At 35.8% G+C, this 9,369-nt stretch overlaps 1 long non-coding RNA gene across 1 annotated transcript in view; it reads left to right on the forward strand.

Moving 5' to 3' along the window:
- The first annotated feature begins 932 nt into the window (after positions 1–932).
- The window catches only part of LOC107206360, a 91,149-nt gene continuing 82,712 nt past the window's right edge, over positions 933–9,369 (forward strand). The window contains exon 1 of the long non-coding RNA XR_001522381.1: positions 933–4,105. This is a non-coding gene — a long non-coding RNA (uncharacterized LOC107206360). The remainder of the gene's footprint in view (positions 4,106–9,369) is intronic.

A 9,369-nucleotide genomic window follows, 5' to 3' on the forward strand; every position in this document is an offset into this window, starting at 1 on the left:
GAAACTGTGTTGTTGGTGCATTTATGATAAAACATAAATTTCTGCTGGAAAATATACTGGTGCAATCCATTCATATCACTTTGGAAGACCAGCTATCAAAGAGAAATATCATTTTTTCAACACAAAACAAAACTCCTGTGTTTCATTTAGGAACAATTTTGTCAGGTTTTTCTTTTTTTTTTTATAGTCATATGAAATTTCCCTGGCTATCTTTCACCTGCTTATAAATTCTCAATCCTCCAGGTGACACAAAAATAATAAGAAAAGATTTTTCTCCAGAAGACAAAAATAATAGATTATCAAAAATGAAGCTGCAGAATGAAAGAAACAACATAAGGCCTACATTGCCAACATGCCATGTAAGGACCAAATAGCATTTAAAAGATCAAAGGCTTGAGTTGCCTCCTGCTTTGTGTTTGCATATTTTTCATTTTTTTGAAGGTGCTCACCTACAGAAGTCAAAGTCATTGCAGATAATGTAGATAAAATAAGGATTCGATAAATTTCAACCTTGTCCAAGTAGAGTAGCTGGTTTGAGAGATAGAAAGTATGGGAATAACCAAATGAGTAGCAGTAGATACATATTCTCTACTGTATTTATCCAAAAGGCTGAGGTCCAACATTTATTCCTAAATGAAATTAAACAATTTCAATTTAACAATTACCTTCAAACATTTGTCATTTAAATGCTTGAATATTTCGTAAAACAAATTATCCATATCTGTTGGAAGAAATTCTGAAAACCAGGTTATACCTCTTCATGTTCATTAACTCTGAATCTAATACTGTAATATAAATCATCTCCAACCTAATTTTCAGGAATAGAATTAAATATTAAAAAAAAAAAAAAAAATCAATTCTTATGCAGCCAAAAACTGCATCCAGAGCTACCGCAACTGCTATTGTTAGCGAAACCCATCTATCTTCCACAATCTCAAATCACTTTTAATTAATCCAGATCCTGCAAGATAAATCCCATTACAGCTGACACTTTCTATTTTATCCCATGCCTTGTATGATATATTTCTACTAATAATGTTTCTGACATTTCCTCTTTGAATTCATAGTTTTTTCCTTAAGTGAAAAACAGCCTCCTGTTTGTGGTCTAGATCTTCCCATTATCATGAACTTATCACATTATTAAAATCTTCAGTTGATTGTTTGTAATTGTTTGTAAAATACTGGGGTTCAAAGGAATGGCTGACAAGATTTTAGTACCAGATCTGATACAGTCTTCTAATGGGTCAACAGGGACACACAGGATTTTCCTGAACTAATTTTATCTATGCCTAATCATTGCAAAAAGTTGTTTCCATAGGCTTTACCTCACTCATACTAAATAAGTAATTAAAATGGAAAGAGCCATTTGAACATGTCTGCATTAACTAAAAAGAAAATTTCAGACACAATATTAGCTATATATGGTATAAGCAAGCATTCTGCTTACACAGCTGGAGTTAGAAGAGGTGAATTATACCTGCAGTGTCTAGATGAATACTAACAACATTAAATCTTCGAGTGAGGAACTGTTCACCAACTACATAAAAAGCCAGAAACGTAAGTCTTAGCACCAGATATGTTGCAATGGCTGGACTTTGTCACTGGTAGCAATTAATTTTGTTCTTCCTAATTTCTGAAACAGTAAGGCGTCAGCCATATGAATTGACAAAAAAAAAATTAGAGGCAAGAATGTTAATTTAAAGGAATAAAATGAGCCTATATAAAAGACACTTGACACTTGACTCTGTATGAGAACAACCTAAAATTTGTCTTTACTCTTAAAACAAAAATACCATCAATGACCTTGATTAAAAATGGTGATTTGGAGCTCTCAGAGCTTTGAAGAAAAATGGAGTTTCATATGAGAATGGATGTCATATTACAAACACATAACACATATTTTCTTCTGCTGTTATTTACATTGTACTGATCATCCATAGGCCAGCCATCTGTGATGTAAGCAATACTATTCAGATCACTGAATAAGATTCCAATTATTTTTCTGTGCAGAATGTTTCTAGAGTTTCTTATAATCACACTGAATATTCTCACTGGGGTGTGGGTTTATTACCCTGACATACACTTTGCTTTCTGAAATCTTAGAAGAGTAAAACAAAATGGCAAATCTCCACACAAACATGAAATAACAGAACACACAAAAGTAAGTAACTATGACTGATAAAATTCTGCACATCATTCCCACTAATATTTTCCATACTGTGCTATGAAATGAAGTATTTTTCATTTAATTTACCAATCAATAGAAAAAATTCAGACCTCTGTAAAGCAGAGTGAAATTGGATTTTGATGAAGAATGATGCAGAGAACAATGCTAGTTGTTAGCTTTGAGGGAAAATAAATTAATTACTTTTATTCAGAAAGATAGTAATAAAAGTCTTCAAGAACATCAGCTGCCTAAACTTCCAGTCATAGATTTGAAGTGAGTTTAAAAGCTTTACTAAGGCAGAGATTGAAGAAGGTCCAGAGAGCGAATTGTCAGCATTATGTACAGTTCTTTCATCTTCACATTAAAAATTTATTGCATTTACAAGCCATGTGGTTTGAAAGTATCTTTTCATGGCTGATTAAACTTTATTTATTCTAAGAGGGATAAGTGTCCAGTGACTCGATGAAAATTAATTAACTTACTAATTTTATTAAGGTGGAATTTGGAGACAAGTTAATTGTGAAAAGAAAAAAATATGCTGACAGCGATGTTGAGACTGTAACTGGAACTCCTACCGTGGCTCTGGCAGGAGGACAGTGTGGGTGGTGCCTCCTTCTCCTGAGCATTCCCACTGTTCCGTGGCCACAGAGGGGATGCAGATGCAGCAGGAGCCAGGACACTCAGCACTGATTGCTCCACACCTTGTCCTTCTCACTTGTGCCTGCAGAGGAAGCCTCAAGGAAGCAGCACCCTTCCACAGCTCCCACAAGTCTCCCTGAAGCAGCTGGATTTATCCATCACAGCATAAGGCATATGTACTTCCCCATCTCCTGATGGCTGGCTCTGCACATGGCAAGTCACTTTTTCTAGCATTCTTACCACACCAGGCTCTTGCTTTGAACTAATAGATTAAATAAGAGCTTTGTGTGTTCAAGCATTTTGCTGAAAAATATCTTAAATATTGTTTCCCTGGGACATGTTCTGATTAGTGACTGCTTGTGATTCTCAGCTGATTTATTATTTATACTACACCTTCAGCATGCAATAGTAGCACACAAATATTTTGTTCTTATTTGAACACCTGTTTAACCTCTTACATTACTGTAAACTTGAATGTTGCAATGAAATAAAGGAAAACAAAAAGACACGAAGTAGATGACATCTTGGGATAACAATTCTGCAGCACTGAATGTAGAACAGAGCTCTTGATACACTGTCCTAAGGACCATGTCAACACCAATAAAAATAAATGGGACATTGAACTGTTGCATGGACTAACGTCACTGAATCACCTCTCCCAGGTTATCCCTTGGAAAAAAGCTTTGTTTTCCCTGGAGATGGAATATGGAACAGGAGTCCTGTCAATCCATCCCATTATTATTTGAACTGAAAAAGATTTTCTTAATTTCTACATTCTTCTAAAAAATTTATATATCTTACTGGCTTCTTTTTCTAAAAAAAGAAGTGAAACACTGAGAACCTACACATTTTTGGCAAAGCATAGAGTGTTGCCAAGAGAAAACAAGTAAAAATTAACCACTGTACCCTTCAACCTGTTAACAGTCAGGGCTGAAGTACTGCATTGCTTCAGTGATTTCTGCACAACAGAGCTTTTCTTTCCAGGAGGAACAGCTTTGGCAGACAAACTCACTACCTTTTCCCTGCTCTGTGTGACCTTTGGCAGCTGGGAGAGTGAGAGGCCTGATACAAGGATGGATTAATACATGTAGAATCTAAAGAGAGATGTAGATTGATGAGTGAGATATAAACTAAGAGCCTATCTGTTTTCTGCTTGGAAGCAGAGAGAAAAAAGTCAGTGTGGAAACCAGTATGTTTCTTCTATATACTTCAGTCTTGGGTGTCTCTTTTACCTGTGCTCCAATCAAACACAGAAACTTGAAGTCCAGACTGCTGAAGTGCCATCCATCCTGGACAAAGGTAAAATATTAAATTCATACTTACCCTCAATCTGATCATCTGCAGAGTTTGGAAGAGAAATAATATCTTCTGAAGATTCCAGGAATTCTTCCTGTGTTTCCAGAAGAACATATATGTTCTTAAACATATAATGTATGTTGAAATACTTACCAACCAGGAGAGTGTGCTGCATCTGGGAGAGACAGTGCACTGAGCCCCAGAGATCCCTGTGAGGTATAAAGTTGATGACATCACTTAAGACACACTTGTCCAGTAAATTGAGGTTTACTGCCCTGGGATATCCTTGGTTATCTTGAGAGTCTCAGCTGAGGACAGCACTTCTCACTTGGATCTGCAAGAGGAAGGTTTATTCGGTCAGCAAGGGTGAAGATGTAGGTGGAGCCTTGGATGCACAGGGTCCTGAAGGTGTTTTTTGTTTCTTCTGCTGTACGAAAGGGTGTGGTTGTCAGGCTGCTTCTCTGTTCTTGATAAACTGCATGGGAGTTGAGTGCAATATAGGAGAAGCCAGGGAAAAAAAGGAAAGGAATATTTTGCAGGAAATCATAAAATCTGAATTTAGAAGGCTTCTTGATTTTGTTTTCCATTCTGTGTGTATATATATACTATGTTCAGGCTGCATAAATTGTTTTACTTCTACAAGAAAAGCCGAAATATATTCACAAAATAAAATGTGTGTAATTAATTAGAAGAAAATACACCAGACTATCAACAAATCTCCTGCATAATTAGAATAGTAATGCTGCTATGCAGGAGTTCATAAAACTTTAATTTGTTTTTGCTAAGTCAATAAGCAATATGCTATATGTTTTCTACTAAAAAACTAAAAGACCCTCTGGAAATTTCAGCGCCAAATATATGTATGTATGCACATGTTATTGAGCAATTTATCAAATAATAAATCTCTGTGGAGGACATGCACATTTATACAGTCAGCCATGTCATGCTGTTGTGAAAAAGCTTCATGCTAGCATGTATAAACAGCCATACAGACTGCAAGACACACACAGTAATTACTGTTTCCAGCATGGGTGATGCCTTAGGTGATGTACTGTGCTCATTTTGTGCGCCACAATTCAAGAATGAAGTGGAGCATTTGGACAGCAAAAAGATTGATCAAACGTCTGAAACTTACGACTTTTGGAGAAGGAGAGAACACACTGGTGTTATTAAGCCTACAAAAAAGAAAATATAGGGGTGACATAGTAACAGTCTTCAAATATGCTGCCTTCTGCCAAAGATGAATAATCTACTCTCCTGTCCCTGCTGAGCAGGCCAGAAACAGTGGCCTTAAATTGTAGGAAGAAAGATCAGGGCTAGAGACTCATGGGGAAAAAAGGGAATCTGAAACACTGGGAAGTGCCATGTTTGTAATGGCTACAAAAGCTTTAGCTGGTGAAAATTTGTATGGAGTAGATTAGATGAATTGTTGAAGTCAGAGGCAGAGTGTGTGTCCTTATCTATGATACCTGGCTCTGACATCCAAGAAAGCACTGAATTTCACATAACACCATGGAGACAACTGTTAGATAGAAAAGCTTGGAGTGTGAGTGTGTAAGTTAGAGAGTTTTCTTAAGGAACTAAGTGAAAAAGTTAGAGTTTAAAGTTTAAGCTCTATTAAAAAAACAAAAGACAAGATGGAGGATTTAGGGTGTTATCTCTTCTTTCTTTTTCTTCCGTCTTCATCTTCTTCTTCTAGAGGTTTTTGGGTAGTAATAGGTGATTGGAAAAAAGTGCCACAGTGCAGAACACAGGTATCGAGTCATTGAGTCACTAAGAAAAATAATTTACTTGGCATTTGTTAATTGGATAAATGGACATATAAAAGACCTTGAAGAAGTTCTTTGTTAGCCATTTTGCACCTCTCTATATTAGTGCACGTAGCTCCTTGTACCTTGTATACATGTAATGTAGATAAGAGAAGAATAAACAACCAAGTCCGAACAAGAGAAAACTCCTCTCTCTCTCGTCAATCTCAGTCCAAGGGAGAACAGAACCCAGCCACCAGTGCCGCATCCCGACAATGAATATTTTTCAGAAATGACACAGATATGTATGGAGCTGTCTTGAAGGCAAGGTATAACTTAATATCGCTCCTCTACTGTTTTCTCATCTGTGATTCTGAGACATCTGTGCACTGCTCCACAGTTAGTTTTCAGTCTAGGATAAGAGGATACTGCAATGCCTTATCTCTGATTCGAAGCACAGGATAGTTCAGATCAAACATTCATGGCTTTAGTTTTGAGTGTAATTGAATTGGATTGTGGTGTTTTGAGGAAGTCATCAGGGAGAAACAGAATTCAGGAGTGAAGTGTAAATAGAATCAGCTTTTAGACAGTCTGGGGAGAAAAGTTTGTAAGTACTTTGTGAGTTTGAACCTCATTGACCAAAAATGTTGTGCTCAATCGGTTTTTCAATCTGGTCATGCTTAAAATCTTTGACCACATCTTTGGTTCTGAACTAAGTAGAAAGTGAGATTCAGAGTCAGTTTTTTCTCATGAAATTTATCTTGCATTGTAAACCTCTAGAAACTATAAAAGACAAGACTAAACTGCTGGCAATCCTTCAGGAAAAATATACTTTTCCCTGACCTCTACAACTTTCATATGACTATGCTGCTCCTTGATATGTTACACTTAGATTTCTTAGTCCTTAATAATCAAATGCAAATGGTTGATGTGCTGTTCAGGTGTTCATGGTTAGTTTTTTGTAACTAAATTAGGAAAAATTCTTAACTGCATTCTTTTATAGTTGGAGTTATATAAATTGACATGGTATTTTATTCTACCCTCCTTATAAGCTGTTGTGTTTGATTAGTTCTGTAGTCACAATCTGCTGTAAATATCTGCCTGACATATTCCTTCATAAAATAACTTTTCATATGCTTATATGATTAGGGATCCTCATTAAAAATATCTTTACAAAGATGAATAGAGTCTAAAGAAGCACATGCCTACAATAGTTATGCAAAGTGGTTTCTAAATAGGACCATTTCCTTACAAATCACAACAGATAAATACAAATCTCCAAAAGGTCACTTTTGTAATTTTTCAATGTCATACTGCTGAATCCTGTGGGAGGTTCTGAGTCTCAGCATTAAAGCTGGAAGTGTTTGAGGACTGTGGACAGAGCTCCCACGGAGAGGCACAGGAAATGCAGCCTGACAGATGGAGTTAGCACCTTTCCGGGAACGTCTCTGCACGGAGAGGCCAAGCTCCTGTCCCACAAAATGCTTCACTCAAATCACTCGCCCCAAAGTCCTTCTGAAGAAAACTGTGAGTAAATGGGTGCATGCAACACTGTCAGCACAGAGAAAAGTGGTTTGCCCTGGCGTAGTTGATGGGCAACATTTGTTGGAATGCTAAAACAAGGGCAGAAATTCGTATTTCCCCTTCCTGCTTCTGCATTTTAGACACTACTTAGATTATCTCTACTTATTTTTACCTTACTTTTACTTGAATATAAAGTAGGCAAACACTAAGAGGAGTGAACATGAATATTTCTTGTAAAAAATCCTCTTTAGTGAACTAAACAGTAAAATTTTGGTTGATTTAAATATCCAGATCATAACTTTGAAGGAAGCGTGAAATCACCTAAGCTAAACTGCAACAGCAATTTTTCTGTTCCAGTGATGTCTTTGGCTAAGTAAAACTTGTGATATATGCAAGGATCTATTAGTGACAGATATATTTTATTATAGGGATTAATCATATAATAAAGATCAATCATTTGTTCTCTTTTATTTTTTAAACCAGAGAGACTTGAATTCTTGTTAAGATTCTGAGGGAAGGGGAGTAATTTATGTCAGTGATTTAATACCAGATTTTGTGAGAAAGGCTAAATGAAGCACTTTTGAAAACTAGACACAAAGGGCAGATTGCTCCAATTTTGCTCCCGTTCCATCACTGAATTTGGGATGCACTATTTTCAGCAGAGCAACTGAAAAGACTGGCAATTCTCATTCTATCACTTTACAGTAACAGCGTGTCCTTTCCTATATCTTCAACCTTGAGGTATGTTTATCAGCATCCTTAATATTTTTGGTTTGACAACACAACTCCAGGAAGCGTAAGATTATGGTACACATCTGTGAGCTATTTAAATGCATTTAAATTGATTTATTTCTTCACTTAGTGACATCATACAAAGAGTTCCAACAACTGTAATAGAAATCTGATAACACCTTCTAGATGATTGAGACATCTTTGATTCATTGCCTGGCAGAGGACAGTAAAATAGATGTCAAAATGATGATATCCTCTGGACATTCTCCTCTACCTGTATGCATTAATAATACATTTTAAACATGGCAAAGCAGATTTGATTTCCATCTTGCAGTAATAACTGAAATTAGAAGAGGATTACTGTGCACTGTGACTATGAAGGAGAGAGACAAAAATGCTTTTCATTGATAAGGCAGAATCAGACAAAAGAAATGCAACAAAGAAAACAAAACTAACTGCACAATCTCAAAGATACTCCTTTTTAATTTTGTGTGTTAAATTTTGTATAACAGGAAATGAATTAAGCTGAGCTAAAATTTCCATTCATTTGTTGTACTGAAGTCGTGGTGTTATTACTTTGCTCTTATAGTCTGCAAGATTGGATTAAAGTAATAAGAATTAAAGTCACAGGAAAAGTGTGCAAGTAGCAATTTATGTGCTAATTGTCTGTCCAGGATTTAAATAAGGCTGTTTTCATAAATACATACCTTCCCAAAGTGATGTTCCTCAGCAGGATTTTTAACTCTTGTAAATTTATTTACCCAACTTTGAAAAATCATAAGAAATGATATAAAAATATCCAGAATTCTGAAAATTTATGCTCTGTGTATTAGCATAGGAGCTATCATCATAATTTGGTGCTTTTTTCAATCTGAATAGAATACTGAGAATTTTAAATAAGCCTTAGGGGTAGGAAAATGTGTACACACAAATGAAAAATGAGTTTTTTGTTAAAGAATTTTACACTTGTATATGATAAAAGAATATATGAATATAGTATTGTATTTAGTATTATGTCCCTATGCCACACATTATTGAGTCTACAAAGCCAGATGTTGATTTTACAAGAAATATGAATGTCAACTATATCTTAGGATTCTTGGAGTGACTGGAGTTTCCTTTTACCCTTAAATACTGTCATTGTTCTAGATTGATCCCACAGGTTTAAGATCACAGATATTGCGACTGTTCTCATGACACAGTGATTGCTGGCCATCGATTTTACATATGGCAAAGTGTGTCAGGAAGTTTTTGAGGTTTTAC

The sequence above is a fragment of the Parus major genome, chromosome 5 (genome assembly GCF_001522545.3).
Source record: "Parus major isolate Abel chromosome 5, Parus_major1.1, whole genome shotgun sequence".
In the NCBI taxonomy this organism is placed as follows: domain Eukaryota; kingdom Metazoa; phylum Chordata; class Aves; order Passeriformes; family Paridae; genus Parus; species Parus major.